General features: G+C 51.6%; 25 non-coding genes and 2 pseudogenes across 25 annotated transcripts; all 27 read right to left on the bottom strand.

The window, feature by feature from the left end:
- Positions 1-74, bottom strand: LOC127140072 (uncharacterized; annotated as a pseudogene).
- Positions 75-443: 369 nt separating this feature from the next.
- On the bottom strand, positions 444-607 carry LOC127140049 (U1 spliceosomal RNA). The gene has a single exon (XR_007810405.1). It is a non-coding gene; the product is annotated as a U1 spliceosomal RNA (small nuclear RNA).
- A 563-nt stretch (positions 608-1,170) lies between these two features.
- LOC127140060 (U2 spliceosomal RNA) lies at positions 1,171-1,361 on the bottom strand. The gene has a single exon (XR_007810416.1). It is a non-coding gene; the product is annotated as a U2 spliceosomal RNA (small nuclear RNA).
- A 181-nt stretch (positions 1,362-1,542) lies between these two features.
- Positions 1,543-1,654, bottom strand: LOC127140069 (U5 spliceosomal RNA). The gene has a single exon (XR_007810424.1). It is a non-coding gene; the product is annotated as a U5 spliceosomal RNA (small nuclear RNA).
- A 375-nt stretch (positions 1,655-2,029) lies between these two features.
- On the bottom strand, positions 2,030-2,192 carry LOC127140051 (U1 spliceosomal RNA). The gene has a single exon (XR_007810407.1). It is a non-coding gene; the product is annotated as a U1 spliceosomal RNA (small nuclear RNA).
- Positions 2,193-2,754: 562 nt separating this feature from the next.
- On the bottom strand, positions 2,755-2,943 carry LOC127140061 (U2 spliceosomal RNA). Its single transcript, XR_007810417.1, has one exon. It is a non-coding gene; the product is annotated as a U2 spliceosomal RNA (small nuclear RNA).
- Positions 2,944-3,124: 181 nt separating this feature from the next.
- Positions 3,125-3,236, bottom strand: LOC127140068 (U5 spliceosomal RNA). Its single transcript, XR_007810423.1, has one exon. It is a non-coding gene; the product is annotated as a U5 spliceosomal RNA (small nuclear RNA).
- A 374-nt stretch (positions 3,237-3,610) lies between these two features.
- Positions 3,611-3,772, bottom strand: LOC127140050 (U1 spliceosomal RNA). The gene has a single exon (XR_007810406.1). It is a non-coding gene; the product is annotated as a U1 spliceosomal RNA (small nuclear RNA).
- A 554-nt stretch (positions 3,773-4,326) lies between these two features.
- Positions 4,327-4,516, bottom strand: LOC127140056 (U2 spliceosomal RNA). The gene has a single exon (XR_007810412.1). It is a non-coding gene; the product is annotated as a U2 spliceosomal RNA (small nuclear RNA).
- Positions 4,517-4,697: 181 nt separating this feature from the next.
- Positions 4,698-4,809, bottom strand: LOC127140067 (U5 spliceosomal RNA). Its single transcript, XR_007810422.1, has one exon. It is a non-coding gene; the product is annotated as a U5 spliceosomal RNA (small nuclear RNA).
- Positions 4,810-5,180: 371 nt separating this feature from the next.
- LOC127140074 (U1 spliceosomal RNA) lies at positions 5,181-5,344 on the bottom strand. Its single transcript, XR_007810428.1, has one exon. It is a non-coding gene; the product is annotated as a U1 spliceosomal RNA (small nuclear RNA).
- A 560-nt stretch (positions 5,345-5,904) lies between these two features.
- Positions 5,905-6,094, bottom strand: LOC127140058 (U2 spliceosomal RNA). The gene has a single exon (XR_007810414.1). It is a non-coding gene; the product is annotated as a U2 spliceosomal RNA (small nuclear RNA).
- Positions 6,095-6,275: 181 nt separating this feature from the next.
- Positions 6,276-6,387, bottom strand: LOC127140066 (U5 spliceosomal RNA). The gene has a single exon (XR_007810421.1). It is a non-coding gene; the product is annotated as a U5 spliceosomal RNA (small nuclear RNA).
- Positions 6,388-6,761: 374 nt separating this feature from the next.
- LOC127140073 (U1 spliceosomal RNA) lies at positions 6,762-6,925 on the bottom strand. The gene has a single exon (XR_007810427.1). It is a non-coding gene; the product is annotated as a U1 spliceosomal RNA (small nuclear RNA).
- Positions 6,926-7,487: 562 nt separating this feature from the next.
- LOC127140055 (U2 spliceosomal RNA) lies at positions 7,488-7,680 on the bottom strand. The gene has a single exon (XR_007810411.1). It is a non-coding gene; the product is annotated as a U2 spliceosomal RNA (small nuclear RNA).
- Positions 7,681-7,860: 180 nt separating this feature from the next.
- LOC127140063 (U5 spliceosomal RNA) lies at positions 7,861-7,975 on the bottom strand. The gene has a single exon (XR_007810418.1). It is a non-coding gene; the product is annotated as a U5 spliceosomal RNA (small nuclear RNA).
- Positions 7,976-8,346: 371 nt separating this feature from the next.
- Positions 8,347-8,510, bottom strand: LOC127140070 (U1 spliceosomal RNA). Its single transcript, XR_007810425.1, has one exon. It is a non-coding gene; the product is annotated as a U1 spliceosomal RNA (small nuclear RNA).
- A 564-nt stretch (positions 8,511-9,074) lies between these two features.
- On the bottom strand, positions 9,075-9,264 carry LOC127140054 (U2 spliceosomal RNA). The gene has a single exon (XR_007810410.1). It is a non-coding gene; the product is annotated as a U2 spliceosomal RNA (small nuclear RNA).
- A 181-nt stretch (positions 9,265-9,445) lies between these two features.
- LOC127140065 (U5 spliceosomal RNA) lies at positions 9,446-9,557 on the bottom strand. The gene has a single exon (XR_007810420.1). It is a non-coding gene; the product is annotated as a U5 spliceosomal RNA (small nuclear RNA).
- A 376-nt stretch (positions 9,558-9,933) lies between these two features.
- Positions 9,934-10,097, bottom strand: LOC127140052 (U1 spliceosomal RNA). The gene has a single exon (XR_007810408.1). It is a non-coding gene; the product is annotated as a U1 spliceosomal RNA (small nuclear RNA).
- Positions 10,098-10,657: 560 nt separating this feature from the next.
- LOC127140057 (U2 spliceosomal RNA) lies at positions 10,658-10,848 on the bottom strand. The gene has a single exon (XR_007810413.1). It is a non-coding gene; the product is annotated as a U2 spliceosomal RNA (small nuclear RNA).
- A 181-nt stretch (positions 10,849-11,029) lies between these two features.
- LOC127140071 (U5 spliceosomal RNA) lies at positions 11,030-11,142 on the bottom strand. Its single transcript, XR_007810426.1, has one exon. It is a non-coding gene; the product is annotated as a U5 spliceosomal RNA (small nuclear RNA).
- A 375-nt stretch (positions 11,143-11,517) lies between these two features.
- On the bottom strand, positions 11,518-11,681 carry LOC127140059 (U1 spliceosomal RNA). The gene has a single exon (XR_007810415.1). It is a non-coding gene; the product is annotated as a U1 spliceosomal RNA (small nuclear RNA).
- A 563-nt stretch (positions 11,682-12,244) lies between these two features.
- On the bottom strand, positions 12,245-12,435 carry LOC127140053 (U2 spliceosomal RNA). Its single transcript, XR_007810409.1, has one exon. It is a non-coding gene; the product is annotated as a U2 spliceosomal RNA (small nuclear RNA).
- A 181-nt stretch (positions 12,436-12,616) lies between these two features.
- LOC127140064 (U5 spliceosomal RNA) lies at positions 12,617-12,728 on the bottom strand. The gene has a single exon (XR_007810419.1). It is a non-coding gene; the product is annotated as a U5 spliceosomal RNA (small nuclear RNA).
- Positions 12,729-13,094: 366 nt separating this feature from the next.
- LOC127140048 (U1 spliceosomal RNA) lies at positions 13,095-13,258 on the bottom strand. Its single transcript, XR_007810404.1, has one exon. It is a non-coding gene; the product is annotated as a U1 spliceosomal RNA (small nuclear RNA).
- A 562-nt stretch (positions 13,259-13,820) lies between these two features.
- Positions 13,821-14,030, bottom strand: LOC127140062 (uncharacterized; annotated as a pseudogene).
- Between the last annotated feature and the right edge of the window lie 3,056 nt (positions 14,031-17,086).

Genomic DNA, 17,086 nt, shown 5'->3' with positions numbered 1-17,086 from the left:
GTTGGCGTTCCTCTCCACGGAAGTCTTTAGTAAAAGGCGAAAGACTTGTGCGTTATGAAGAGAAACCAGAGTCAGTACGGCCTTCGCCTTGAGGGCAGCCGAGAACCCCAGTCGTCCCAGCCACCACCGTCACGGTAGGCCTCTCTTTGCGCCTGCCGCGTTCCAAATCCCAGATCGCACCCGTCAGCTACCCTGCCCCGTACTGTCACATGCGCTATCCAATGGGTTTGCGGAGGGTTAGGCTTAGGCGGAAAGCCCCGCCTTTGGGGGGGGCGGGGGGCTGGGGCATGTGTGCTTGTAACATACAGAAACGCCACCAATCGTCACGGCCCGACAACAGCACCGACTCTGCAGTCGTAAAACTGGCATAGTTGGCAGCACGCTTTCACGCTTACGAGTAAAAGAAGCTACCCGGGACACCTTGTTTTCCTTTGACGTAGCGGTCAGGGAGAGCGCGAACGCAGTCCCCCACTACCAGAAATTATGCAGTCGAGACTCCCACATTTGGGGAATTCGCAGGGGTCAGCGCAACCGGAGTGCAATGGCTGAGCCTCGCCCTGGGTGAACCACCTTCTTGATCATGGTATCTCCCCTGCCAGGTAAGTATGAGTTGGAGTTGTCAGAGACGGTGGGGTCGGTTCCAGACACAGCACCCTGGCTGATGGTGGCCACACTGCACAATGCCAGAGTTCGGCGACATCAGCATTAGCTGACCCTCATCTGAGGCTTGTCCCCGAGGCGTTGCAAGCACTATACTGCAGTTTGACAAAGTTGCGCGGTGCACAAACTTTGCTGGTTTTATTGACTTTTCTCACCGGTCGGAGCTCGGCCCAGACAAACTGGAATGTGCCTGTTTTTTTTCAAAAAACAGTAATGCATAAGCCGTGTATGCTCCCGTCTCTAAAGGTCTGTTGGACACGTTATCCCCTTATATAGAGAGAACTGCTTACTTTACCTTCTTTTCCAGCTGCAAAAGAGAGACGGTACACCCTGATCAACCTCCGGGGAAGGGAAAAATCAAGAGTGCACCACTAAGCGTACGACTCAGTAACCGCATCAGGGCTTTGAGCAACTTGTACCCTATCGATAAAGGAATGTGAGAAAAGCAAGGGACTCCCCTGGAAAAAACACCCCCCACAAAAACTCTATAGTTACATTGCACGTTTCCAGAGAATGTGCACCGTACCTGGAGGTAATGCAATACCGGGTCGATGCGTGGAGTGGAAGGAGCAAGCCCCCGTTCCGGCTCCCTGATCCAAAAAATCAATTTAATATATGGTCCCGGGTAGGGGACGTATCAGATATTAAACTGATAAGAACAGATACTACACTTGATCTTAGCCAAAAGGCCGAGAAGCGATGAGTCCAAAGCGTTTCGTGTTCCGTCCAAGCTCTTGGCACGATCCTCTCTTGTCACGGTGCCCTGTTTTCAAGCCAGCCTAACAATGGCTGCTGCTTAGCACCCCCACCCAGTCTCCCCACTTTGCACCCCTGGTTCTTAGCGGAGACAGCCGTTTGACTTTTCACACACTCAAAGGGCTCAGCCTTACGGCCAAACCTACCAAAAATAGCTTAAACTCGTTGGCGTTCCTCTCCACGGAAGTCTTTAGTAAAAGGCGAAAGACTTGTGCGTTATGAAGAGAAACCAGAGTCAGTACGGCCTTCGCCTTGAGGGCAGCCGAGAACCCCAGTCGTCCCAGCCACCACCGTCACGGTAGGCCTCTCTTTGCGCCTGCCGCGTTCCAAATCCCAGATCGCACCCGTCAGCTACCCTGCCCCGTACTGTCACATGCGCTATCCAATGGGGTTTGCGGAGGGTTAGGCTTAGGCGGAAAGCCCCGCCTTTGGGGGGCGGGGGCGGGGGCTGGGGCATGTGTGCTTGTAACATACAGAAACGCCCACCAATCGTCACGGCCCGACAACAGCACCGACTCTGCAGTCGTAAAACTGGCATAGTTGGCAGCACGCTTTCACGCTTACGAGTAAAAGAAGCTACCCGGGACACCTTGTTTTCCTTTGACGTAGCGGTCAGGGGAGAGCGCGAACGCAGTCCCCCACTACCAGAAATTATGCAGTCGAGACTCCCACATTTGGGGAATTCGCAGGGGTCAGCGCAACCGGAGTGCAATGGCTGAGCCTCGCCCTGGGTGAACCACCTTCTTGATCATGGTATCTCCCTGCCAGGTAAGTATGAGTTGGAGTTGTCAGAGACGGTGGGGTCGGTTCCAGACACAGCACCCTGGCTGATGGTGGCCACACTGCACAATGCCAGAGTTCGGCGACATCAGCATTAGCTGACCCTCATCTGAGGCTTGTCCCCGAGGCGTTGCAAGCACTATACTGCAGTTTGACAAAGTTGCGCGGTGCACAAACTTTGCTGGTTTTATTGACTTTTCTCACCGGTCGGAGCTCGGCCCAGACAAACTGGAATGTGCCTGTTTTTTTTCAAAAAACAGTAATGCATAAGCCGTGTATGCTCCCGTCTCTAAAGGTCTGTTGGACACGTTATCCCCTTATATAGAGAGAACTGCTTACTTTACCTTCTTTTCCAGCTGCAAAAGAGAGACGGTACACCCTGATCAACCTCCGGGGAAGGGAAAAATCAAGAGTGCACCACTAAGCGTACGACTCAGTAACCGCATCAGGGCTTTGAGCAACTTGTACCCTATCGATAAAGGAATGTGAGAAAAGCAAGGGACTCCCCTGGAAAAAACACCCCCCACAAAACTCTATAGTTACATTGCACGTTTCCAGAGAATGTGCACCGTACCTGGAGGTAATGCAATACCGGGTCGATGCGTGGAGTGGAAGGAGCAAGCCCCCGTTCCGGCTCCCTGATCCAAAAATCAATTTAATATATGGTCCCCGGGTAGGGGACGTATCAGATATTAAACTGAAAGAACAGATACTACACTTGATCTTAGCCAAAAGGCGAGAAGCGATGAGTCCAAAGCGTTTCGTGTTCCGTCCAAGCTCTTGGCACGATCCTCTCTTGTCACGGTGCCCTGTTTTCAAGCCAGCCTAACAATGGCTGCTGCTTAGCACCCCCACCCAGTCTCCCCACTTTGCACCCCTGGTTCTTAGCGGAGACAGCCGTTTGACTTTTCACACACTCAAAGGGCTCAGCCTTACGGCCAAACCTACCAAAAATAGCTTAAACTCGTTGGCGTTCCTCTCCACGGAAGTCTTTAGTAAAAGGCGAAAGACTTGTGCGTTATGAAGAGAAACCAGAGTCAGTACGGCCTTCGCCTTGAGGGCAGCCGAGAACCCCAGTCGTCCCAGCCACCACCGTCACGGTAGGCCTCTCTTTGCGCCTGCCGCGTTCCAAATCCCAGATCGCACCCGTCAGCTACCCTGCCCCGTACTGTCACATGCGCTATCCAATGGGGTTTGCGGAGGGTTAGGCTTAGGCGGAAAGCCCCGCCTTTGGGGGGCGGGCGGGGGGGGCTGGGGCATGTGTGCTTGTAACATACAGAAACGCCCACCAATCGTCACGGCCCGACACAGCACCGACTCTGCAGTCGTAAAACTGGCATAGTTGGCAGCACGCTTTCACGCTTACGAGTAAAGAAGCTACCCGGGACACCTTGTTTTCCTTTGACGTAGCGGTCAGGGAGAGCGCGAACGCAGTCCCCACTACCAGAAATTATGCAGTCGAGACTCCCACATTTGGGGAATTCGCAGGGGTCAGCGCAACCGGAGTGCAATGGCTGAGCCTCGCCCTGGGTGAACCACCTTCTTGATCATGGTATCTCCCCTGCCAGGTAAGTATGAGTTGGAGTTGTCAGAGACGGTGGGTCGGTTCCAGACACAGCACCCTGGCTGATGGTGGCCACACTGCACAATGCCAGAGTTCGGCGACATCAGCATTAGCTGACCCTCATCTGAGGCTTGTCCCGAGGCGTTGCAAGCACTATACTGCAGTTTGACAAAGTTGCGCGGTGCACAAACTTTGCTGGTTTTATTGACTTTTCTCACCGGTCGGAGCTCGGCCCAGACAAACTGGAATGTGCCTGTTTTTTTTCAAAAAACAGTAATGCATAAGCCGTGTATGCTCCCGTCTCTAAAGGTCTGTTGGACACGTTATCCCTTATATAGAGGAACTGCTTACTTTACCTTCTTTTCCAGCTGAAAGAGAGACGGTACACCCTGATCAACCTCCGGGGAAGGAAAAATCAAGAGTGCACCACTAAGCGTACGACTCAGTAACCGCATCAGGGCTTTGAGCAACTTGTACCCTATCGATAAAGGAATGTGAGAAAGCAAGGGACTCCCCTGGAAAAAACACCCCCCCCAAAACTCTATAGTTACATTGCACGTTTCCAGAGAATGTGCACCGTACCTGGAGGTAATGCAATACCGGGTCGATGCGTGGAGTGGAAGGAGCAAGCCCCCGTTCCGGCTCCCTGATCCAAAAATCAATTTAATATATGGTCCCCGGGTAGGGACGTATCAGATATTAAACTGATAAGAACAGATACTACACTTGATCTTAGCCAAAAGGCCGAGAAGCGATGAGTCCAAAGCGTTTCGTGTTCCGTCCAAGCTCTTGGCACGATCCTCTCTTGTCACGGTGCCCTGTTTTCAAGCCAGCCTAACAATGGCTGCTGCTTAGCACCCCCACCCAGTCTCCCCACTTTGCACCCCTGGTTCTTAGCGGAGACAGCCGTTTGACTTTTCACACACTCAAAGGGCTCAGCCTTACGGCCAAACCTACCAAAAATAGCTTAAACTCGTTGGCGTTCCTCTCCACGGAAGTCTTTAGTAAAAGGCGAAAGACTTGTGCGTTATGAAGAGAAACCAGAGTCAGTACGGCCTTCGCCTTGAGGGCAGCCGAGAACCCCAGTCGTCCCAGCCACCACCGTCACGGTAGGCTCTCTTTGCGCCTGCCGCGTTCCAAATCCCAGATCGCACCCGTCAGCTACCCTGCCCCGTACTGTCACATGCGCTATCCAATGGGGTTTGCGGAGGGTTAGGCTTAGCGGAAAGCCCCGCCTTTGGGGGGCGGGCGGGGGCTGGGGCATGTGTGCTTGTAACATACAGAAACGCCCACCAATCGTCACGGCCCGACAACAGCACCGACTCTGCAGTCGTAAAACTGGCATAGTTGGCAGCACGCTTTCACGCTTACGAGTAAAAGAAGCTACCCGGGACACCTTGTTTTCCTTTGACGTAGCGGTCAGGGGAGAGCGCGAACGCAGTCCCCCACTACCAGAAATTATGCAGTCGAGACTCCCACATTTGGGGAATTCGCAGGGGTCAGCGCAACCGGAGTGCAATGGCTGAGCCTCGCCCTGGGTGAACCACCTTCTTGATCATGGTATCTCCCCTGCCAGGTAAGTATGAGTTGGAGTTGTCAGAGACGGTGGGGTCGGTTCCAGACACAGCACCCTGGCTGATGGTGGCCACACTGCACAATGCCAGAGTTCGGCGACATCAGCATTAGCTGACCCTCATCTGAGGCTTGTCCCCGAGGCGTTGCAAGCACTATACTGCAGTTTGACAAAGTTGCGCGGTGCACAAACTTTGCTGGTTTTATTGACTTTTCTCACCGGTCGGAGCTCGGCCCAGACAAACTGGAATGTGCCTGTTTTTTTCAAAAAACAGTAATGCATAAGCCGTGTATGCTCCCGTCTCTAAAAGTCTGTTGGACACGTTATCCCCTTCTATAGAGGGAACTGCTTACTTTACCTTCTTTTCCAGCTGCAAAAGAGAGACGGTACACCCTGATCAACCTCCGGGGAAGGGAAAAATCAAGAGTGCACCACTAAGCGTACGACTCAGTAACCGCATCAGGGCTTTGAGCAACTTGTACCCTATCGATAAAGGAATGTGAAAAGCAAGGGACTCCCCTGGAAAAAAAACACCCCCACAAAACTCTATAGTTACATTGCACGTTTCCAGAGAATGTGCACCGTACCTGGAGGTAATGCAATACCGGGTCGATGCGTGGAGTGGAAGGAGCAAGCCCCCGTTCCGGCTCCCTGATCCAAAAATCAATTTAATATATGGTCCCGGGTAGGGGACGTATCAGATATTAAACTGATAAGAACAGATACTACACTTGATCTTAGCCAAAAGGCCGAGAAGCGATGAGTCCAAAGCGTTTCGTGTTCCGTCCAAGCTCTTGGCACGATCCTCTCTTGTCACGGTGCCCTGTTTTCAAGCCAGCCTAACAATGGCTGCTGCTTAGCACCCCCACCCAGTCTCCCCACTTTGCACCCCTGGTTCTTAGCGGAGACAGCCGTTTGACTTTTCACACACTCAAAGGGCTCAGCCTTACGGCCAAACCTACCAAAAATAGCTTAAACTCGTTGGCGTTCCTCTCCACGGAAGTCTTTAGTAAAAGGCGAAAGACTTGTGCGTTATGAAGAGAAACCAGAGTCAGTACGGCCTTCGCCTTGAGGGCAGCCGAGAACCCCAGTCGTCCCAGCCACCACCGTCACGGTAGGCCTCTCTTTGCGCCTGCCGCGTTCCAAATCCCAGATCGCACCCGTCAGCTACCCTGCCCCGTACTGTCACATGCGCTATCCAATGGGGTTTGCGGAGGGTTAGGCTTAGGCGGAAAGCCCCGCCTTGGGGGGGGGGCGGGGGGCTGGGGCATGTGTGCTTGTAACATACAGAAACGCCCACCAATCGTCACGGCCCGACAACAGCACCGACTCTGCAGTCGTAAAACTGGCATAGTTGGCAGCACGCTTTCACGCTTACGAGTAAAAGAAGCTACCCGGGACACCTTGTTTTTCCTTTGACGTAGCGGTCAGGGGAGAGCGCGAACGCAGTCCCCCACTACCAGAAATTATGCAGTCGAGACTCCCACATTTGGGGAATTCGCAGGGGTCAGCGCAACCGGAGTGCAATGGCTGAGCCTCGCCCTGGGTGAACCACCTTCTTGATCATGGTATCTCCCCTGCCAGGTAAGTATGAGTTGGAGTTGTCAGAGACGGTGGGGTCGGTTCCAGACACAGCACCCTGGCTGATGGTGGCCACACTGCACAATGCCAGAGTTCGGCGACATCAGCATTAGCTGACCCTCATCTGAGGCTTGTCCCCGAGGCGTTGCAAGCACTATACTGCAGTTTGACAAAGTTGCGCGGTGCACAAACTTTGCTGGTTTTATTGACTTTTCTCACCGGTCGGAGCTCGGCCCAGACAAACTGGAATGTGCCTGTTTTTTTTCAAAAAACAGTAATGCATAAGCCGTGTATGCTCCCGTCTCTAAAGGTCTGTTGGACACGTTATCCCCTTATATAGAGAGAACTGCTTACTTTACCTTCTTTTCCAGCTGCAAAAGAGAGACGGTACACCCTGATCAACCTCCGGGGAAGGGAAAAATCAAGAGTGCACCACTAAGCGTACGACTCAGTAACCGCATCAGGGCTTTGAGCAACTTGTACCCTATCGATAAAGGAATGTGAGAAAAGCAAGGGACTCCCCTGGAAAAAACACCCCCCACAAAACTCTATAGTTACATTGCACGTTTCCAGAGAATGTGCACCGTACCTGGAGGTAATGCAATACCCGGGTCGATGCGTGGAGTGGAAGGAGCAAGCCCCCCGTTCCGGCTCCCTGATCCAAAAATCAATTTAATATATGGTCCCCGGGTAGGGGACGTATCAGATATTAAACTGATAAGAACAGATACTACACTTGATCTTAGCCAAAAGGCCGAGAAGCGATGAGTCCAAAGCGTTTCGTGTTCCGTCCAAGCTCTTGGCACGATCCTCTCTTGTCACGGTGCCCTGTTTTCAAGCCAGCCTAACAATGGCTGCTGCTTAGCACCCCCACCCAGTCTCCCCACTTTGCACCCCTGGTTCTTAGCGGAGACAGCCGTTTGACTTTTCACACACTCAAAGGGCTCAGCCTTACGGCCAAAACCTACCAAAAATAGCTTATAACTCGTTGGCGTTCCTCTCCACGGAAGTCTTTAGTAAAAGGCGAAAGACTTGTGCGTTATGAAGAGAAACCAGAGTCAGTACGGCCTTCGCCTTGAGGGCAGCCGAGAACGCCCAGTCGTCCCAGCCACCACCGTCACGGTAGGCCTCTCTTTGCGCCTGCCGCGTTCCAAATCCCAGATCGCACCCGTCAGCTACCCTGCCCCGTACTGTCACATGCGCTATCCAATGGGGTTTGCGGAGGGTTAGGCTTAGGCGGAAAGCCCGCCTTTGGGGGGGCGGGGGCTGGGGGCATGTGTGCTTGTAACATACAGAAACGCCCACCAATCGTCACGGCCCGACAACAGCACCGACTCTGCAGTCGTAAAACTGGCATAGTTGGCAGCACGCTTTCACGCTTACGAGTAAAAGAAGCTACCCGGGACACCTTGTTTTCCTTTGACGTAGCGGTCAGGGGAGAGCGCGAACGCAGTCCCCCACTACCAGAAATTATGCAGTCGAGACTCCCACATTTGGGGAATTCGCAGGGGTCAGCGCAACCGGAGTGCAATGGCTGAGCCTCGCCCTGGGTGAACCACCTTCTTGATCATGGTATCTCCCCTGCCAGGTAAGTATGAGTTGGAGTTGTCAGAGACGGTGGGGTCGGTTCCCAGACACAGCACCCTGGCTGATGGTGCCACACTGCACAATGCCAGAGTTCGGCGACATCAGCATTAGCTGACCCTCATCTGAGGCTTGTCCCCGAGGCGTTGCAAGCACTATACTGCAGTTTGACAAAGTTGCGCGGTGCACAAACTTTGCTGGTTTTATTGACTTTTCTCACCGGTCGGAGCTCGGCCCAGACAAACTGGAATGTGCCTGTTTTTTTTCAAAAAACAGTAATGCATAAGCCGTGTATGCTCCCGTCTCTAAAGGTCTGTTGGACACGTTATCCCCTTATATAGAGAGAACTGCTTACTTTACCTTCTTTTCCAGCTGCAAAAGAGAGACGGTACACCCCTGATCAACCTCCGGGGAAGGGAAAAATCAAGAGTGCACCACTAAGCGTACGACTCAGTAACCGCATCAGGGCTTTGAGCAACTTGTACCCTATCGATAAAAGGAATGTGAGAAAAGCAAGGGACTCCCCTGGAAAAAACACCCCCCACAAAACTCTATAGTTACATTGCACGTTTCCAGAGAATGTGCACCGTACCTGGAGGTAATGCAATACCGGGTCGATGCGTGGAGTGGAAGGAGCAAGCCCCGTTCCGGCTCCCTGATCCAAAAATCAATTTAATATATGGTCCCCGGGTAGGGGACGTATCAGATATTAAACTGATAAGAACAGATACTACACTTGATCTTAGCCAAAAGGCCGAGAAGCGATGAGTCCAAAGCGTTTCGTGTTCCGTCCAAGCTCTTGGCACGATCCTCTCTTGTCACGGTGCCCTGTTTTCAAGCCAGCCTAACAATGGCTGCTGCTTAGCACCCCCACCCAGTCTCCCCACTTTGCACCCCTGGTTCTTAGCGGAGACAGCCGTTTGACTTTTCACACACTCAAAGGGCTCAGCCTTACGGCCAAACCTACCAAAAATAGCTTAAACTCGTTGGCGTTCCTCTCCACGGAAGTCTTTAGTAAAAGGCGAAAGACTTGTGCGTTATGAAGAGAAACCAGAGTCAGTACGGCCTTCGCCTTGAGGGCAGCCGAGAACCCCAGTCGTCCCAGCCACCACCGTCACGGTAGGCCTCTCTTTGCGCCTGCCGCGTTCCAAATCCCAAGATCGCACCCGTCAGCTACCCTGCCCCGTACTGTCACATGCGCTATCCAATGGGGTTTGCGGAGGGTTAGGCTTAGGCGGAAAGCCCCGCCTTTGGGGGGCGGGGGCGGGGGCTGGGGCATGTGTGCTTGTAACATACAGAAACGCCCACCAATCGTCACGGCCCGACAACAGCACCGACTCTGCAGTCGTAAAACTGGCATAGTTGGCAGCACGCTTTCACGCTTACGAGTAAAAGAAGCTACCCGGGACACCTTGTTTTCCTTTGACGTAGCGGTCAGGGGAGAGCGCGAACGGCAGTCCCCCACTACCAGAAATTATGCAGTCGAGACTCCCACATTTGGGGAATTCGCAGGGGTCAGCGCAACCGGAGTGCAATGGCTGAGCCTCGCCCTGGGTGAACCACCTTCTTGATCATGGTACTCCCCTGCCAGGTAAGTATGAGTTGGAGTTGTCAGAGACGGTGGGGTCGGTTCCAGACACAGCACCCTGGCTGATGGTGGCCACACTGCACAATGCCAGAGTTCGGCGACATCAGCATTAGCTGACCCTCATCTGAGGCTTGTCCCCGAGGCGTTGCAAGCACTATACTGCAGTTTGACAAAGTTGCGCGGTGCACAAACTTTGCTGGTTTTATTGACTTTTCTCACCGGTCGGAGCTCGGCCCAGACAAACTGGAATGTGCCTGTTTTTTTTCAAAAAACAGTAATGCATAAGCCGTGTATGCTCCCGTCTCTAAAGGTCTGTTGGACACGTTATCCCCTTCTATAGAGGGAACTGCTTACTTTACCTTCTTTTCCAGCTGCAAAAGAGAGACGGTACACCCTGATCAACCTCCGGGGAAGGGAAAAATCAAGAGTGCACCACTAAGCGTACGACTCAGTAACCGCATCAGGGCTTTGAGCAACTTGTACCCTATCGATAAAGAATGTGAGAAAAGCAAGGGACTCCCCTGGAAAAAACACCCCCACAAAACTCTATAGTTACATTGCACGTTTCCAGAGAATGTGCACCGTACCTGGAGGTAATGCAATACCTGGGTCGATGCGTGGAGTGGAAGGAGCAAGCCCCGTTCCGGCTCCCTGATCCAAAAATCAATTTAATATATGGTCCCCGGGTAGGGGACGTATCAGATATTAAACTGATAAGAACAGATACTACACTTGATCTTAGCCAAAAGGCCGAGAAGCGATGAGTCCAAAGCGTTTCGTGTTCCGTCCAAGCTCTTGGCACGATCCTCTCTTGTCACGGTGCCCTGTTTTCAAGCCAGCCTAACAATGGCTGCTGCTTAGCACCCCCACCCAGTCTCCCCACTTTGCACCCCTGGTTCTTAGCGGAGACAGCCGTTTGACTTTTCACACACTCAAAGGGCTCAGCCTTACGGCCAAACCTACCAAAAATAGCTTAAACTCGTTGGCGTTCCTCTCCACCGGAAGTCTTTAGTAAAAGGCGAAAGACTTGTGCGTTATGAAGAGAAACCAGAGTCAGTACGGCCTTTCGCCTTGAGGGCAGCCGAGAACCCCCAGTCGTCCCAGCCACCACCGTCACGGTAGGCCTCTCTTTGCGCCTGCCGCGTTCCAAATCCCAGATCGCACCCGTCAGCTACCCTGCCCCGTACTGTCACATGCGCTATCCAATGGGGTTTGCGGAGGGTTAGGCTTAGGCGGAAAGCCCCGCCTTTGGGGGCGGGGGCGGGGGGGCTGGGGCATGTGTGCTTGTAACATACAGAAACGCCCACCAATCGTCACGGCCCAACAGCACCGACTCTGCAGTCGTAAAACTGGCATAGTTGGCAGCACGCTTTCACGCTTACGAGTAAAAGAAGCTACCCGGGACACCTTGTTTTCCTTTGACGTAGCGGTCAGGGGAGAGCGCGAACGCAGTCCCCCACTACCAGAAATTATGCAGTCGAGACTCCCACATTTGGGGAATTCGCAGGGGTCAGCGCAACCGGAGTGCAATGGCTGAGCCTCGCCCTGGGTGAACCACCTTCTTGATCATGGTATCTCCCCTGCCAGGTAAGTATGAGTTGGAGTTGTCAGAGACGGTGGGGTCGGTTCCAGACACAGCACCCTGGCTGATGGTGGCCACACTGCACAATGCCAGAGTTCGGCGACATCAGCATTAGCTGACCCTCATCTGAGGCTTGTCCCCGAGGCGTTGCAAGCACTATACTGCAGTTTGACAAAGTTGCGCGGTGCACAAACTTTGCTGGTTTTATTGACTTTTCTCACCGGTCGGAGCTCGGCCCAGACAAACTGGAATGTGCCTGTTTTTTTTTCAAAAAACAGTAATGCATAAGCCGTGTATGCTCCCGTCTCTAAAGGTCTGTTGGACACGTTATCCCCTTATATAGAGAGAACTGCTTACTTTACCTTCTTTTCCAGCTGCAAAAGAGAGACGGTACACCCTGATCAACCTCCGGGGAAGGGAAAAATCAAGAGTGCACCACTAAGCGTACGACTCAGTAACCGCATCAGGGCTTTGAGCAACTTGTACCCTATCGATAAAGGAATGTGAGAAAAGCAAGGGACTCCCCTGGAAAAAACACCCCCCACAAAACTCTATAGTTACATTGCACGTTTCCAGAGAATGTGCACCGTACCTGGAGGTAATGCAATACCGGGTCGATGCGTGGAGTGGAAGGAGCAAGCCCCCGTTCCGGCTCCCTGATCCAAAAATCAATTTAATATATGGTCCCCGGGTAGGGGACGTATCAGATATTAAACTGATAAGAACAGATACTACACTTGATCTTAGCCAAAAGGCCGAGAAGCGATGAGTCCAAAGCGTTTCGTGTTCCGTCCAAGCTCTTGGCACGATCCTCTCTTGTCACGGTGCCCTGTTTTCAAGCCAGCCTAACAATGGCTGCTGCTTAGCACCCCACCCCAGTCTCCCCACTTTGCACCCCTGGTTCTTAGCGGAGACAGCCGTTTGACTTTTCACACACTCAAAGGGCTCAGCCTTACGGCCAAACCTACCAAAAATAGCTTAAACTCGTTGGCGTTCCTCTCCACGGAAGTCTTTAGTAAAAGGCGAAAGACTTGTGCGTTATGAAGAGAAACCAGAGTCAGTACGGCCTTCGCCTTGAGGGCAGCGAGAACCCCAGTCGTCCCAGCCACCACCGTCACGGTAGGCCTCTCTTTGCGCCTGCCGCGTTCCAAATCCCAGATCGCACCCGTCAGCTACCCTGCCCCGTACTGTCACATGCGCTATCCAATGGGTTTGCGGAGGGTTAGGCTTAGGCGGAAAGCCCCGCCTTTGGGGGGCGGGGCTGGGGCATGTGTGCTTGTAACATACAGAAACGCCCACCAATCGTCACGGCCCGACAACAGCACCGACTCTGCAGTCGTAAAACTGGCATAGTTGGCAGCACGCTTTCACGCTTACGAGTAAAAGAAGCTACCCGGGACACCTTGTTTTCCTTTGACGTAGCGGTCAGGGGAGAGCGCGAACGCAGTCCCCCACTACCAGAAATTATGCAGTCGAGACTCCCACATTTGGGGAATTCGCAGGGGTCAGCGCAACCGGAGTGCAATGGCTGAGCCTCGCCCTGGGTGAACCACCTTCTTGATCATGGTATCTCCCCTGCCAGGTAAGTATGAGTTGGAGTTGTCAGAGACGGTGGGGTCGGTTCCAGACACAGCACCCTGGCTGATGGTGGCCACACTGCACAATGCCAGAGTTCGGCGACATCAGCATTAGCTGACCCTCATCTGAGGCTTGTCCCCGAGGCGTTGCAAGCACTATACTGCAGTTTGACAAAGTTGCGCGGTGCACAAACTTTGCTGGTTTTATTGACTTTTCTCACCGGTCGGAGCTCGGCCCAGACAAACTGGAATGTGCCTGTTTTTTTTCAAAAAACAGTAATGCATAAGCCGTGTATGCTCCCGTCTCTAAAGGTCTGTTGGACACGTTATCCCCTTCTATAGAGAGAACTGCTTACTTTACCTTCTTTTCCAGCTGCAAAAGAGAGACGGTACACCCTGATCAACCTCCGGGGAAGGGAAAAATCAAGAGTGCACCACTAAGCGTACGACTCAGTAACCGCATCAGGGCTTTGAGCAACTTGTACCCTATCGATAAAGGAATGTGAGAAAAGCAAGGGACTCCCCTGGAAAAAACACCCCCCACAAAACTCTATAGTTACATTGCACGTTTCCAGAGAATGTGCACCGTACCTGGAGGTAATGCAATACCGGGTCGATGCGTGGAGTGGAAGGAGCAAGCCCCCGTTCCGGCTCCCTGATCCAAAAATCAATTTAATATATGGTCCCGGGTAGGGGACGTATCAGATATTAAACTGATAAGAACAGATTTTTTTTTTTTTTTTTTCTCTTTATTGATACTCATTTCCATTTTCCATAGAAACTTTTGCATAATTAAAAAAAATACACCCTACATCAAAATACAACTTGTCAACAATTGTGGATAATCTGTAAAATCATAGTTAAGACAATGAAAACAGTACTTTTAAGAGGTTTTACAGATTAAAAAAAAAACAACAAAGTTGTAAAGGAATATTTTAAAAGGGAGTGTATTTGTTAAAAGGTTCTCTTGTGCAGGAGCAGGGGTGAGTCCTACCCAGGTTACTCACTCCGCTCCTCCAAACAGTAAGTCTCTCAGGATCCTGTCCTGGTGCTCATAGGAGATCCCGCCCTCTCGCTCCTTCCCACCTTCCTCTCCCGGAGAGCCAGGCCGCCGCTGCTTTGACCTTTTCCCGTGTAGCTCCGGCTCCTTCGTCCGAATGGGCACAGAGGCGATTCTTCTTTGTGGCTGTGTCCTAGGCCTGCCGCCTGCAGCTTCGGCCACTTGGACCGTCGCTGCGGCCATCCGGATCACAGCCACGGGGGGCATCTGCATGTGCTTCCTTACCAGCAAGTTTCTGGAGGTCCACATGGCGTCTTTGATGGCGGCCAGGGTGAGCCACTGCTTGGCAAAGTCGTCTTTTTTGATTGCTTCCTGGCTCACCCCATAGAGCACCAGCTGTGCTGTAAGGACCTCCCTTGCTGGCAAGTATGGGAATTGTAAGGAGCCGGCCATTGCCCACTGGTCTACGGCAGCGCTGCACTCCCAGAGCAGATGCCTCACCGACTCAGGCGCGCCACAACCAGGTCGGGGGCAGGTTGAGAGCGCCGACATGCCCCGGAGTGCATGACGGACCTGACCGGGAGGATCTCGTGAGCCACCATCCATGACAGGTCCCGGAGTCTGTTTGGAAGAGCGGGGTGGTTGACGTTGCGCCAAACTGTTGAGGGCTGGCCTAATGGAAGCCCGCGCACTGGACTCACTGGTTCCTGCTCCTGCACAAAGAACAACACACGGTGATTGGCTAAAACTTGCAGCTCCTCCTGCTCCAGGTTAAAATGCTTTAAAAACTTCTGAATAAAAGCATAGGCTGGTGGCAGGTTAAAGGACACAGGTACTTTAAGATCAGTGGGTAAAATCTTCAATCTTCTGAGATAAGAACCCATCCAGAATCGTGTCATTGCTGTGGTCTTAGGGTTTCTGGATGGGTCTGTAGCATATTTCACGTATAGCGCGACGTATCGGCTTCCTAAAAACAAGTGTGTAGTCAGGTAGGTCACGTCTCACTTTCCCCAAGGACAAAAAGTAAAAGATGGCTCGGTCAAGATCTAAAAGCACTCTCCTAGGAGGGATAAAAACGGAACTGATCAGTAAAAGCAAGGGTAAAATCACTGCTTTGATGATTAAAACCTTCCCTTCAATGGTCAGTCCTCTAAGTCCCCAGTATCCTAGTCTTTGCCTTACTTTTCCTACCACGTCTGGCCAATTTGTTTTCCCTCCCCCCTCCTTGTCAAATTTGACCCCCAGTATTCTCTGGTCAGTCTGTGTCACAGTCAGGGGGAGTCCTGTCATTTCAGTCGCCGTCCATGGCCCATAAAGTTGGGCTTGGGTCTTGCCTCTGTTGAGTTTTGACCCAGAGGCCCGTCCAAACCAGTCAGTCAAGTCCAGCGTCCTGTTGACAGATAAAAGGCATAAAACGTTCACGTCGTCCATGTATAAAACGCATTTAGTCTGAAGTCCCCCGCTCCCTGGGATTCCGATCCCATTGATTCGTTGGTCCCTTCTCAAGATCTGCGCCAGAGGTTCTATACAGATGACATAGAGAGGGCAGATAACGGACAGCCCTGACGAACACCGCAGTTAATATCCACTGCTTTTGTCAGGTGCCCGTTAATAACAAATCTGCTGGTGATGCTCCGGTACAGCAATCCCACCCAAGCTATAAACCTTTCTGGAAATCCCATTTTTTGCAGTACCCGAAAGAGGTACTGGTGCGAGACCGATCGAAGGCTTTTTCAAAATCTAAATTTAGTACTATTAGCCTGATGTTTCTGTCTCTCGCGTAACAGATGGTGTCTCGGATCAGTACGAGGCTGTCGGTGATCTTCCTCCCCGGAATGGCGCAGGCTTGATCTGGGTGAATCACCTCTTCTAAAAATCCAGACATACGTGAGGCTAAAAGTTTGCTAAAAAGTTTGCAGTCAAAGTTTAAAAGAGTGATAGGTCTCCAGTTCTTCAAATCAGTCTTATCTTTGGCCTTGTGAAGGAGAGTCACTATCCCTATTCTAAAACTGTCAGGAAGTCGGTCTAGTCGTTCAAAACCCATAAAAACAGCAAGCAAATCAGGTGCTAAAATGTCCCAAAATGTCAAATAAAATTCCAGGGGAAGTCCATCTTGTCCTGGGACTTCCCCTTCTTAAAACCTGTGATGCATTTATTTAACTCTAAAATCGTAAAATCTTGGGTTAAAAGCACGCTGCTTTCTACTGTCCGGTAATTCTTTAAAATGGTGTCTTTTTCAATAGGTTTCCTTTGGTACAATTTTTCATAGTAGTTTTCAACAACTTGTTTAATTTCTTCTATTGTTTCTACTGTGCACCCATTTTCTTTTGTTAGTTTACAAACCGTTTCCCCTTTTATTTATGATTTTCTTAAAAAAATACCTTGTGCACTTTTCCCCCTCTTCAATTTCTTGTTCCCTGCTTCTTAAAATGACACCTTTACTTTTGGTTTCTGCTAAAACCGACATCTCTGTTTTGACTTGTTTTATTTCCTCACTAAAATCCATTCCGCATTGTTGTAGTTTAAAATAGCGTTGTAGTCGTTTCTGCAGTCCCATCATGCGTCTATTTTCCCTACTCTTTTTTCTCTTCCCTGCCTGTCTAAAAAAAGTCTGGGTCTTTTCCTTCACCATTTCCCACCAGTGTGCGCATGTGTCGTAAAAGTCTTGAAGGGTCTGCCACTCTCTGTACTGCTCCCTGTATTGGTTGACTAAAACCTGGTCTTCTAAAAGGAGCAGTTGAGTTTCCACAGACCACTTCCTGATGTCACACCCGAAGAGAGCGAAAGGGTGCAGGAAAGCATCAGGTGATCGGAAAAGAAAACAGGGGTCAATCTAGCATC

The sequence above is a fragment of the Lates calcarifer genome, unplaced genomic scaffold (assembly GCF_001640805.2).
Source record: "Lates calcarifer isolate ASB-BC8 unplaced genomic scaffold, TLL_Latcal_v3 _unitig_2309_quiver_3817, whole genome shotgun sequence".
In the NCBI taxonomy this organism is placed as follows: Eukaryota; Metazoa; Chordata; class Actinopteri; family Centropomidae; genus Lates; species Lates calcarifer.
This window is presented reverse-complemented; position numbering and strand designations above follow the sequence as displayed.